Genomic DNA, 13,756 nt, shown 5'->3' with positions numbered 1-13,756 from the left:
GCATTCAGGCTCCACGTTTGCCTTTGCCTGTGTTTGTTTGCGTGCGTGTCAGCCGAGCTACGAATGCTCTGATTCTTCTCTCGTCCGAGAAGATACGTATGCATAGGATGCGACATCCTAGCGAGCATGTGTCGTTTCCCCAGTCCGAACTACTTCGACTCTGATGTCTATGCCTGATAGACTAAGTAGGCCCAGGATGCGATATCCTGCCGAGTCAGTTTCAGTCAGTTTCTTTTGTCTCTTTCAGCCAGTGTGTGTGAGTTTGAGCAGTGTTTTAGCAACCATTTATCCTTCCTTTTGTGCGTGGATCCCGTAGAGTACTACGGATGCGTAGGGGTGCTAATACCTTCCCTTCGCATAACCGACTCCCGAACCCATTCTCTTTGGTCGCGAGGCCATGTTCTTTCCTAGGTTTACTTCGAGCGTTTCCTTTCCCTCTTTTGGGATAAATAACGCACGGTGGCGGCTCTGTTGTTTCTTTCTTTTCCCGCCGGTTTTTCGCGTAATGCGACAGCTGGCGACTCTGCTGGGGATATTCAGAAGTTGACCTGTACTGGTCCATCTTCCCTGAGCGAGTCTCTCCTAGCGCTCTCTAGGTTAGGGCTTTGGTTGCTTTGTGCTGTTATTTATTGCATTCATTTGTATATATTTGCATTTACTGTTTGCATTTATTGTTTGCATTAATATTTGCATTCATTCACATTCATCTGCTGGTTGTACTGTGTTTCTCTGTTTGGGGGTGGGAGTTACTCGAGGTAAAAGGCCCAATACCCAGGCTATGAGTGAAATCTAGGAAACCTAGGAATAGAGTGATTCATGGGAAGCGGGTGGTGTACGCCACTTAGCGGAACATTGATATCACGAGCAGTTCAGACCCTGGTGGGATATTATCGGTGCATACATCGGGTGTGCACAGGATGATATTCTGCGAAAGGTTATTTATGCTGCGTTTCTCTCGACCTTACCCTGGCCTAGACTACACCTGTGAGTGGGGAAGGGTTGATCATCATTACAGGTACAGTTGGTGACTCCTGGTACTGATAGTGACTACGAGTTATATTTCTGGACGCCGGAGGTTTGACCCTGGTATTGATCAGAGGGTTCCGTTTATTTCGGATCCCTGGGCTGAATTTGAGGGTACTCGCTCGGATGGTGACTCAGTTCTCCAGACTTGGGTTCAGATGCCAGCTCCTCAGATGACTTTGGGGTTTCAGATGGTTCCTCAGATGCCAGTTCCTGCCAGTCTTGGCTCAATCATTTGCATCATAGCATGTTTATTTTCCAAAAAAATAGTAATGCATGAAAATGAAAAAAAGTTAACTCGCATACGCATGTCCTTTTCAGGATCATTCATGATAAAATAGCATTCGCATCATATGCATATCATACACATATCATCCTTGCATTACAGACATGTTTGGGGACGTGACTTCTCACTTTGGGTTTTGACTGAGACAAGATTGTTGATCATCGTCCGCACCGCAACCAGACCAAATCAACAGAGGAGTATGGACCAGGTTCAAGCTGAGCTAGCTGAGATGAGGGCGAACACGGCCCAGTTCATGAACATGATGCAAGGGGTCGTTCAGGGGCAAGAGGAGCTGCGTGCCTTAGCCCAGAGACAGGAAGTTGTGATTCCAACTGCCAACCGTGCTTCACCAGTGGGTGTTCCTGTGGATGATAATGTTGCTGCTGCCGCTCCCGCCAGTAACTTTGATGGGGTTGATGAGTTGGGGGGCATCAGAATCAATGGACAACCACTTGCTACAGAAGTCAATGCCAGAGCTACCCGGGCTCCGTTTCGTCATCCTGCTCCGATTGTTGACAGACAAGAGGACATGTTTACTCTCCTCAGTGAGGACGTTGACGTTGTGAGAACCGAAGAGAGGGATAGAAAAGTGGATGATCTTGCTGAGAAAATCCGAGTCATGGAATGTCAGAACTCCCTTGGGTTTGATGTGACCGACATGGGTCTGGTGGAAGGATTGAAGATCCCGTACAAATTCAAAGCACCCTCTTTCGACAAGTACAATGGTACTTCCTGTCCTCGCACCCACGTGCAGGCTTACTTCAGGAAGATCTCTGCTTACACTGACGATGAGAAAATGTGGATGTACTTTTTCCAAGATAGTCTATCTGGGGCATCTTTGGACTGGTACATGGAGTTGAAGCGAGAATCAGTCAGAAGCTGGAGAGACTTGGGAGAAGCCTTTCTGAGGCAGTACAAGCACAACATGGACATGGCGCCGAGCCGAACCCAATTGCAGAGCTTGTATCAGAAAGATAAGGAGAGCTTCAAAGAGTATGCCCAGAGGTGGCGTGAACTAGCCGCAAGAGTGCAACCTCCGATGTTGGAGAGAGAGCTGACTGACATGTTCATTGGGACCTTGCAAGGAGTGTTCATGGATCGCATGGGAAGTTGCCCGTTCAGTAGTTTTTCAGATGTTATTGTCTGTGGGGAGAGAACTGAAAGCCTTATCAAAGCAGATACAAGATCCTGGCTCTTCAAACTCTTCAAATTCTAAGAAGCTATACTCTGGGGCACCCAAAAGGGGAGAGGATGAAACAAATGTTGTGCACCGTCAGAGGAGCGCAAACAGAGGACAGTATCGTCAGGCTGCTGCTGTGACTGTTCCAGCCACTCAAACTCAAAAACAACAGAGAAGACCAGCTCAGCAGCATCAGCGTCAACAACATCGTCCTCAGCAGCAGGCTTACCAGCCTCCCATTAATAATCAAGCTGGTACAAGTAATGAGAGGAAGAAGATCATTTTTGATCCAATCCCCATGTCCTACGCCGAACTGTATCCCTCTCTGTTAGAGCGGAACTTGATTACTCCCAGAGACCCGCCGCCCATACCTGTCAACCCTCGGTGGTGGTATAGGCCTGAACAGCATTGTGTGTATCACTCGGGTGCTCCTGGTCATGATGTGGATAGTTGCTTTCAGCTGAAGATGAAGGTTCAAGACCTTGTGAGGTCAGGTATTCTGATCTTGGAGGATTTAGGTCCCCGTGTTAATCAAGCCTGAAGATAACAAGTCCTGGGTTGGCGCCGAATTTTCTTCAGAAGGGTTGTTCAGAAAACAGAAGCTGCTGATGCAAAGGATATTGACAGTTGTCATCCCCGGTGGGATCTATCACAATTGGGTCACTGTGGGCTTTCCTACAGTTTGTTCATAAGTCAGAGTAATAATCACTTTGTTTAAAAACCCTTCTCCCATGCCAAAAGGAGAAGTGATGACATTGTTGGCAACATTTTGTGCAATGATATTTTCATTCAAATAATTCATGTTAAAACATTTGCTTTTCCATTTGTTTTCCCTTTTCGCTTTTTGCATGAAATTGGTGATCACAAAAAAAACCCTAAAAAAAAAAACAAGAATAAAAGCAATCTTTTCATCTGCATAACGATTGTCTTGTTTGATTTTCAAAAAGCTTTTCATATCAAAATCTTTATGCAGGTTGTTTCTCAAACCCATTGAACATAGTGATCGGACGTCATCTCCCAATTTTGAATTCCCTGTATTCGAAGCGGAAGAAGATGATGTTGAAGGGATTCCTGACGAGATTTCCCGACTTCTTGAGCATGAAAAGAAGATCACTCAGCTGCATCTCGAGAATCAGCAGAACAGCCAACTGGGGCATAAAAAAAAAGAGAGAAAAAGAAAAAAGAAGAAGAAAGAGGAGGGTGCAAAATCAAAACAAAAAAAAAAGAAAAAAAAATCAAAAGAAATCAAAAGAAATCAAAAGCAAAATCAAAAGAAAACAAAAGAAAAATAGCACCCTCAAAGTCCCAAGTTGACTGATGCTGAATTCGATCAAGAAGAAGAGATCAACTGCCATGTGTCATGGTCAGTTATATCAGCAGAGAGTGATGAAAGCATTCGACAAGAAGGTCAAGTCTCGAGTTCTGAGAAAATGACCCTGTGCTCAAGAAGGTCTTGTCTTTCGTGCCCAATTCCAGGGGCAAGTGGACTCCAAGCTAGGAACGTCCATATGTTTTCAAGAGAGCCTTTTCAGGCAGTGTTCTGACACTTACAACAATGGATGGGGAAGTTCACTCGTCCTGTGAACTCTGATGCAGTCAAGAAATACTTCGCCTAAACAAAAAAAAAAGAATAGCTCGCTAAGTCGAACACCCCAAAGGGCGACTTAGGCAAAAAGGAGCGTCTCGGTGGATTGAAAACCCGAAAGGGCGATCCAGGCAAAAGTTAGAGACATTGAAAAAAGAATTTGCATCCCGCTAGATTGATCACCTCACACTGGGGAAATCTAGGCAAAAATTAGGGATTTGGCAAGTAACTGCATCTTGACAAGACTACGCTCTATATCTGTCATCCGTCAGGGATTCTCGATTCGTCGTCGACTGAAACTCCGAATACATCGAAAGTTCAGAATGGTAGAGGAAAGGTCATTATGTTCAATGTAGCCCTCTCCAATATATATCACCGATTTCAAACTTGTACAGATCTATGGAGTCTCGCCCTTTGCAGACTACCATTCCATCACATCAATTTGAGCTTTTATCCAATTATTTGCACTCTTATTTGTTTTAACTCAACAGATGTTTTGCATGTTTTAAGTGATAGAGTATCATTGTTTTCAAAATAAACAAATTTTTCAAAAAAAATTGTTCTTAAACAAAGTGAACATTCACAATGATGGAAGGATACTTAAGAGACCCGCAGTGCTCTCCCAAGGGTGGTAAGACATTTGTTTGTATCTCGAGCATCGAGCATAATTGTATCTTTTCCCGTAGAACCTCTTACGGTTTCTCCTCAGTGAGGTCTCTCAGTGCAGTGTTGGTTGAAGTTGTTTATCTTCATGTTCCCGGCAGTACAACATTCTTCCTCCAAGTCCCTGTTAGCCCTATTGTGGGACATCTCCAGTATAGGTTTGTTTGAGCCCTACCGTGGGGCATTCCCAGCAAGGCTGCTGTTGAAATACTTTTGTGGGGCAGCTCCCCTAGCAGAGTGTTTACTGAAGACTTCAACCTTCGCCTCTCCAGCAGAGCAGTCTTCTCCCCTCCCCTGCAGGATGATGATTGTTCCCTATTGTCCCAGTCTCCAGTGGATTTTCTTGGCTCTCTGGTGACTTTGGTTTTCTCTCCGGATGATTGATTCCCGGACCTGTGGTTTGAGCATGTCTGTTTGTCAGCATTCATCATACATTTTAGGTAGAATGCATACATGCATAATCATAGCATTTGGATACTCATGTTGCAGCTGTTGCCGTGTATCTGTTGATTGTTGCCTCTTGCTGTTTGGTGATAAGAATCTCTCCAGTAGATTTTCCCCTAGCAGTTGGGTGTGTCTGATCTCTCCATGTAGAGCCAACCCCTTAAGCAGAAAGTGTCTATCCTTTCCTGCCATTTCCCCACTGAGATACATCCTCGTGGATGACGGTTGTTTCCGTTCCCTCCCCATACGGGATGGGTTGTCCCTATTGAGTTCTTTCCTCATTAGGATGAGTCTTGTTTCAGTCTGCCTTTTTGGATCGATCCTAAATTGGCTTCCTGTTGGCTGTCTCCCGTGCTTCCCTGGGGCATAAATGAATAGTCGCTCACTAACCGGCACTCATTCATCTTATCCTCAGTGGAATTTGTTGGCCTCTACCTACAACCCGGTAGTTGTAAGTCCTATCTTTGTGGTTTTCTACCCGCTAACTGGTAGTTGTAAAATCCCACTTTCATCCCCTAGCAGAGGTAACCTTTGTGGTTCATTCTGATTATTGGCGGATTTTTCGGTCTTCTACCTACTACCCGGTAGTTGTAAATCCTTTTTCTCACTCTGTCTATCAGCAGACTGTTTGTTGGCCTCTACCTACTAACCGGTAGTTGTAAGTCCTATCTTTGTGGTTTCCTACCCACAAGCTGGTAGTTGTAAAATCCCACTTTCATCCCCTTGTTGGAATTAACCCTTTGTGCTCATCCCGATGATGACTGGTTACTTTTCCGTGGTTTTCTGCCTACAAACCGGTAGATGTAATCCCCTCTTTGCAGTTATCAGTATCCGCTTTGCAGTATTGATATTCTTTCCCCTTTGGATACTTGCCTTGATCAAGCAGTATTGTCCCCATTGGGTCTTCCCCTGCCTTTGGGTATTTGCTCCGAGTTAGCAACTTTATCCTCTCTTGATTGGTCATCTTTTGCATACCTAGTCCTGGTACCCTGATGCCTTTCTTTTCGGTCGATTATTCATTTAACAACCTACAACCCGGTTATGGATAATCTTCCATGCGAGGTTATTATCTACGTTCTGACGGCTATAGATAATATATCTCATGCACTCTTTGGTCAATCTTTCGATTGTTATCACCAGCAGAGTAAGATTCGTATTCCTTGTGGAATCGAATGTCCATCCTTTAACAAGTTTGCCTTCGCTCTCTTCAGGATGATGTCGGTCGATTATTCATTTAACAACCTACAACCCGGTTATGGATAATCTTCCATGCGAGGTTATTATCTACGTTCTGACGGCTATAGATAATATATCTCATGCACTCTTCGGTCAATCTTTCGATTGTTATCACCAGCAGAGTAAGATTCGTATTCCTTGTGGAATCGAATGTCCATCCTTTAACAAGTTTGCCTTCGCTCTCTTCAGGATGATGTCGGTCGATTATTCATTTAACAACCTACAACCCGGTTATGAATAATCTTCCATGCGAGGTTATTATCTACGTTTTGACGGCTATAGATAATATATCTCATGCACTCTTTGGTCAATCTTTCGATTGTTATCACCAGCAGAGTAAGATTCGTATTCCTTGTGGAATCGAATGTCCATCCTTTAACAAGTTTGCCTTCGCTCTCTTCAGGATGATGTCAGTCGATTATTCATTTAACAACCTACAACCCGGTTATGAATAATCTTCCATGCGAGTTTATTATCTACGTTTTGACGGCTATAGATAATATGTCTCATGCGCTCTTGGGTCGAAGTCGTCCTCCCCAGTTGAGTAAGATTCGTATTCCCTATGGAATCGGATGTCCATCCTTTAACAAGTTTGCCTTCGCTCTCTTCAGGATGATGTCGGTCGATTATTCATTTAACAACCTACAACCCGGTTATGAATAATCTTCCATGCGAGTTTATTATCTACGTTTTGACGGCTATAGATAGTATGTCTCATGCACTCTTCGGTCAATCTTTCGATTGTTATCACCAGCAGAGTAAGATTCGTATTCCTTGTGGAATCGAATGTCCATCCTTTAACAAGTTTGCCTTCGCTCTCTTCAGGATGATGTCGGTCGATTATTCATTTAACAACCTACAACCCGGTTATGAATAATCTTCCATGCGAGGTTATTATCTACGTTTTGACGGCTATAGATAATATATCTCATGCGCTCTTGGGTCGAAGTCGTCCTCCCCAGTCGAGTAAGATTCGTATTTCTTGTGGAATCGAATGTCCATCCTTTAACAAGACTGCTTTTCTAGCCCTCTTCAGGATGTTGAGTGTTTTGGAACACAAACCAATTCACGCTTTGGCACTCAGGCCAATCTTTCCGGTATTCAGACCGAAGAAGTTTCCGACGATCAGGTCGATGTACTTATGTTTTTTCTGGTATTCAGACCGAAGAAGTTTCCGACGATCAGGTCGATGTACTTATGTTTTTCCGGTATTCAGACCGAAGAAGTTTCCGACGATCAGGTCGATGTACTTATGTTTTTCCGGTATTCAGACCGAAGAAGTTTCCGACGATCAGGTCGATGTACTTATGGCACTCAGGCCAATTTTCCGGTATTCAGACCGAAGTGGCATCCAGGCCAATTTCCGATGTTTCAGATCGACATCAAATCTCTCATATACCGATGCTCAGTATTCATACTGACGAGCGGCGCTCAGGCCGTGGTTATCCCTGTGTTACCATTTATTTTGGTATCCAGGTCGACGTTTCTGTTTCGGTATTCAGGCCGATTTCTTTTTCCGTTCCAGACGGATTTTTCTTTCAAGACTGTTTCTTTGCCGATCCTGACAGGCATTCTTGTATTATATCTGGTCGGTGCAAATTTCTACGGTTCTTTTGTATTCAATCCCTGTTTACCCTGAAAGTTTGACAGCAATTGCTATCATCCGTTCGGGTTCCCAGCTGATTGAATAGGGGCAGTTGTAGCACCTCAAATTTGCACCTACCATTGTACATACATTTTCATATTAGGTCATAGCATAACATGGTCCACTGCATAGCATTGCATTGTCCCTTTTGCCTCAAGTGCAAGCCAATCAAGAAATTAGGTCAAACTGATCAGGAGATCAGTCAACCAAGCAAGCAAGGGTGTTTCTCAAGGAGCCAAGGCCCTAGGGTTGGTCCATTTTGTTCACATGACTTGGGGATCCATTTGAAGTGTTTAAGTCAAGGGTTGGATGTTCAGAGGTCATCAGTTCATGCACAATCAGTCAGAAACCCTAGGAAAGTCAAACTTGGTCAACTGTGGATTTAATCAGTGATTTGGTGATGGGATTTGGTTTGAGAGAGCTTATTCATGTCCCAATAGGCCTCATATATCATGGCAATCAACATCATTGAAGAATCTGAAGCCAATCAGAAAATTTCCAAAAATAGAAACTGGACCTGTAATTTTAACTGCCAAAAATGGAAACTTCTTGATCCCAAACTTACATCATGATACAAGCTTCAAATGAATTTTTGCCCAACATGAAAGTTGAATATCTTGTTCTCCCATTTCCAAAAAGTCCAAGAACTCTCAATTCCCATGTATGGTTGTCAAGATATGATCAAATCATTTTCACAATTTCTTGAACTTCAAAGGGCCATATCTCATGAACCATTTGGCCAATTTTGGTGGGGTTTTTTCCTACAAGCTCTATTTGTTCCCCTCTTTCCAAAAATGCATTCATCATTCACCAAAACCTCACCATGCAAAATGGCATTTTTTGACTTGTCTTATTTGAATTCAAGTGTGAAAAAAGTTGACTTTTTGATTTAGCAATTTTTAACACATTTGGCCATTTGGGATCTGTTTAGAATGTTGTTTAAAACATGCTCAAGGCCCAAACTCGGCCAGAACCTTACACCCTCCATGAACCATGTTGAAAATTAGCAAATTGGCATTTAGCTTCATTTAAGTTAACCAAGCTTAGCACATCATTAATCAACCTTAAACAGACATATATAACTTCATTTTCAGCAAATTGCAACCCTAGCTGCAGCCTCAAAACACACAGAAACTCTCTTCTCTCAAATCTCATTTTTTTTCGATTTTGCATTTTCAAGTCAAAACTCCAAAGGACCACGAGTTATCTTGTTTGTTCTATCATATACCATTAATCTGGAGACCATGGCAAGCTTCATTTTCTTGCTGTAACAGCATCTTCATGTTCTGTTTTCACCAAGCATACAACAATGGCAGATCATGATTTGGGTATTTCCAAGCATCAATGAGCTAAAGTTATTCAACTATATACCTTTTGGAAGCATTGTGTCCACCTGTTTGAGCTTGCATCATCCAAACAACAACTGTCTCCTCCATTTCTTCCAAATCAAGTAAGGTTTCGAGTTCTATTATTCTCAAAATGTTGCCATGTTTTGTGTAGTCCTTGCCTTGCTGAGTATTGTGAACCTTGTATCATTTGAATTGGTTAACTATGCTGGGAGAGATCTGAGTTTAAAGTTTGTTAGTCATTTTTGTTTTGCAAGATTCCTTGATGTTTAGCTCGAATTAATGTTAATGCTTGCTGGATTTATGATGTTGGATGTTTGTTGTGTTGATTTCCGTGCTTAATTTCATGTTCTGGGTAGTTTGATTTTCCACGATTTGAATGAAGGAGATGAAGCTCTACTGTAGTTTACAAACCCTAGAAATGCATTTTTCCAGAAAATCCCTGTTCACGTATTGCCTGTGTGCATGTTACTGTTTGATTGAGGCCAGCCAATCAGAACATTTCGTTCTGCCTCCCCTGTGCGCACCGTTTTGATTAATGAGGGTGTTATTACCAGAATGCCACTCGGTCAACCTTGTTGACCTAGTAAATCATGTTCTTTTGCTCATTTTATTCCAAATTGTTACTCAACTTCTAAAAATCACAATTCACTCGTTTCATATCCGAAATTCATGAAATTTTTTCCATCATATTCACATGAATGTCTACTTTTTTATCATGATTTTTATTGATTTTTTGGTTGGCTGGATTTTAAATGGTATTAGGTTTCTTGACATGTATGCACATTTTGTACCTTTTGCCATTTCTTTTGTGAAATTGTGATGATGTATCCAATGCCCCTGAAATTTTTTGTGGTTAATCTACACTCATTCATGTTTGTTTTGATGTAGAGTTCTTGAATTTATCATATGTGGTTGTTGAGATATGAATTTTTGAAGTAGGGTGTGACAATTTGTGTCACACCAATGATATGCAATTTCTTGATTTTTGTTGACATGCTTCCTGGCTTCCAATTAATGTGAAATTTTGCATGAACCTTCTCTCATATGTCTAGTTTATGTGTGAATTTTCCTGGATTTAATTATGCCATTTCCTATTTGTTTGAGGTTTTTCTTCCCTGCCTAGTCAGATGTTGACTTTATGTGACACATCTTGCCATTTCACTTGGGAAATTCTCATATCTTATTGTATGATCATGAAATTTTACATGTGCATACTAGACATCTTGAGCTTTGCATTGGTGTTGATCCCATTCATTTCTCATATGTTTTCATTTAGTTATGATTTTTTGAAGTTGACCCATGTTTGTTCGACTTCTTTGTGCATGCTTGAATTTGCTTTGACTTTATGATTTTCATTGACTGCCTTCCACTCGTCCAAATGCAATGAAATTTGACATGCTTACCATGCTAGGTGTTAGGATTGAACATGAATTGTTTGATGATTTTTGAAAATGTTTGAGTTGACTTTTGATGCAAGTCATTCTGTTGACTTCTTTGAGCTTTCATTTGCCATGCTTTGGTTTCCTTTGCTTGTGAATTGATGATGATGCATGATATGAACATGAACCCAATTGTGCTTGCTTCTTAAATGTTTGAACATGATTTGGGTTGCTTGCCCTTTGCTGTTTTGCCTTTTTCATTCTCTTTTGACCCTAGGCTTGCCCTAGTGGTCCAGTTACTTACTGTTGAGCTTATGTTTTCAGGTTGAACACCAAATGACCAATGAGATCAATTTCTTTTGATTAAGCTTGTTTGAATATCATTGTCTAACCTCTTGGTTTTGTAGGTGGCTTGACTCATATGATTTGAGTCTTGTGCTTTGCACGTTTGTCCCTCTGTGTTGACTGTTGTTTCCCAATTCCTTTTGCTTTGACTGTTGAAATGTGTACTGATTTGTTTGACTATTTCAGGTACCATTAGTTGCTTAAGATCTTTGAACTTGCTTTGCTTTGCTATTTAGCAACTTGCTTGAGGTATAATTACTTTTTCTTCATGTAGTCTGGAAGACCTGGCCTGTTACTTGGCCAGGCAACTGTCTGAAGTCCTCCTTAAGAGGCAATGTTTGTGTATGTTTAATTTGTCCTTGTACAGAGTCAAAGACCTCCTAAGTGAAGAGGCAATTGGCAGAACCAAGGGATAAGCAACCTATCCCCTGCTATTCTGTGTGTCTTCTGCTTTGCTCACACCACTGTGTTGATGCATTGCAGATAAAAACCCAAGATCTTGTACAATTGTACAGTTAAGTCAGTATCTAATGTGTAGAAGGGTTCCCACCTTCTGAACCCACACATTCTTGTCAAATGCTCTCCCTGGCCAGGGATAAGAGCAATGAGGCACACCCCTCATCTCCTTTCATCTGCTTCACCTTGGCTCTCAATGTCAAGGTTAAGAGCACCATCACCCATTTCCAGAGGTTTGTTTGTTGAGGTTGATATGACCCCTCGACTAAAACCTAACCCTTGTGTGAGCCCCTTGTGTGTATATAGTGTGTGCTACCTGTGCTTGTATGTTTGTTTGACTTGCTTCCTGTGCAAGTTAGGTTTAGTTTAGACTAATCCTTGTTTGCTTTCGCCCTCGTTGCGATCCTTTCTCTCGCCCTCGTTGCGATCGAGACTTTTCCTTTCTCTCGCCCTTGTTGCGATCGAGCCTTTTCCTTTCTCTCGCCCTCGTTGCGATCGAGACTTTCCCTTTCTCTTGCCCTAGTTGCAATCGAGACCTTTGTCCCTCCGTAGCCGAACTACGGCAACTCTGATTCTCATGTCCAGATGAGATACGTAGGCACGAGATGCGATGTCTTGTCGAGTTTGACTAACAACTAACACTAATTCTTTTCTCTCGCCCTCGTTGCGATTGAGACCTCCCCTTTCTCTTGCCCTAGTTGCAATCGAGACCCTTGCTTCCTGTGCAAGTTTGGTGTGTGTGTGGCTTGCTTCCTGTGCAAGTCATGACTAGGATAGGTTGGCCCTTGTGCCAGTTAGCTAGAAACCTTAACTTAGGGACGACTTTGCATGACAACATCTAGGCTCGAGTCGTAGTCTCCCTAGTGTTGTGTCTCCCTCTGTTATCTGGTTAGGCTAGTCCTTTTTCCCCGCGTAGGGGAACTACATCGCCCTGATCTTCATACCAGATGAAGTATGTAGGCAGGAGATTGAGCTGGTCTCTCCGGGCGCCTTTTGTCTTTTTGTGTGTGTTGTTTGACAGTTGCTAGGCTCGAGTGCCTAACTCCTTAGCAACTTGTTGTCTGTTTGTTTGAGTGTGTGCTTGACAGTTATAGGCTCGAGTCCCCGACTCCCTATTAACTTGTTGTGTTGTTGTGTGCTTGGAAGCTGATGTAAGTCCATCGAGTGGCATTCGGGTTCCAGTGTGGGTTTGTTGGTTCGGATGCTGATGTAAGTCCAGTGATTGGCATTCAGGCTCCACGTTTGCCTTTGCCTGTGTTTGTTTGCGTGCGTGTCAGCCGAGCTACGAATGCTCTGATTCTTCTCTCGTCCGAGAAGATACGTATGCATAGGATGCGACATCCTAGCGAGCATGTGTCGTTTCCCCAGTCCGAACTACTTCGACTCTGATGTCTATGCCTGATAGACTAAGTAGGCCCAGGATGCGATATCCTGCCGAGTCAGTTTCAGTCAGTTTCTTTTGTCTCTTTCAGCCAGTGTGTGTGAGTTTGAGCAGTGTTTTAGCAACCATTTATCCTTCCTTTTGTGCGTGGATCCCGTAGAGTACTACGGATGCGTAGGGGTGCTAATACCTTCCCTTCGCATAACTGACTCCCGAACCCATTCTCTTTAGTCGCGAGGCCATGTTCTTTCCTAGGTTTACTTCGAGCGTTTCCTTTCCCTCTTTTGGGATAAATAATGCACGGTGGCGGCTCTGTTGTTTCTTTCTTTTCCCGCCGGTTTTTCGCGTAATGCGACAGTCTTTGGTATTCAATCACAGCACACCCCGTTTGTCTGATAAGTTGTTCGCTTTCATCCTACTCGGGTTAGCTGATGATTGAATAAGGGCAGCTGTAACACCCCAAAATTTGTCCTCCTCATTCATGCATTCATTTAGCATTTCATATTGCATTTCATCATGTCAATCAGAATTAGATCTAAAAAAAAAAAAAAAAAAAAAAAAAAAAAAAAAAAAAAAAAAAAAAAAAAAAAAAAAAAAAAAAAAAAAAAAAAATTAAAATAAAAAAATAATTTTTTACAAAAAAAAATAATAATAAATTTTTTTTTAATTAATTAATTAATTAAATAAATAAAATATAATAAAAAATTTTTGGACTTGGGTCTCTCTTATTTGAGCCCACAAAACCATGAAATTCAGTCTATAAATACCAAGGCTTCACTTGAGA

This window comes from Lathyrus oleraceus, chromosome 5 (genome assembly GCF_024323335.1).
Source record: "Lathyrus oleraceus cultivar Zhongwan6 chromosome 5, CAAS_Psat_ZW6_1.0, whole genome shotgun sequence".
Taxonomy (NCBI): Eukaryota; Viridiplantae; Streptophyta; class Magnoliopsida; order Fabales; family Fabaceae; genus Lathyrus; species Lathyrus oleraceus.
Note: the sequence above shows the minus strand (reverse complement) of the source record.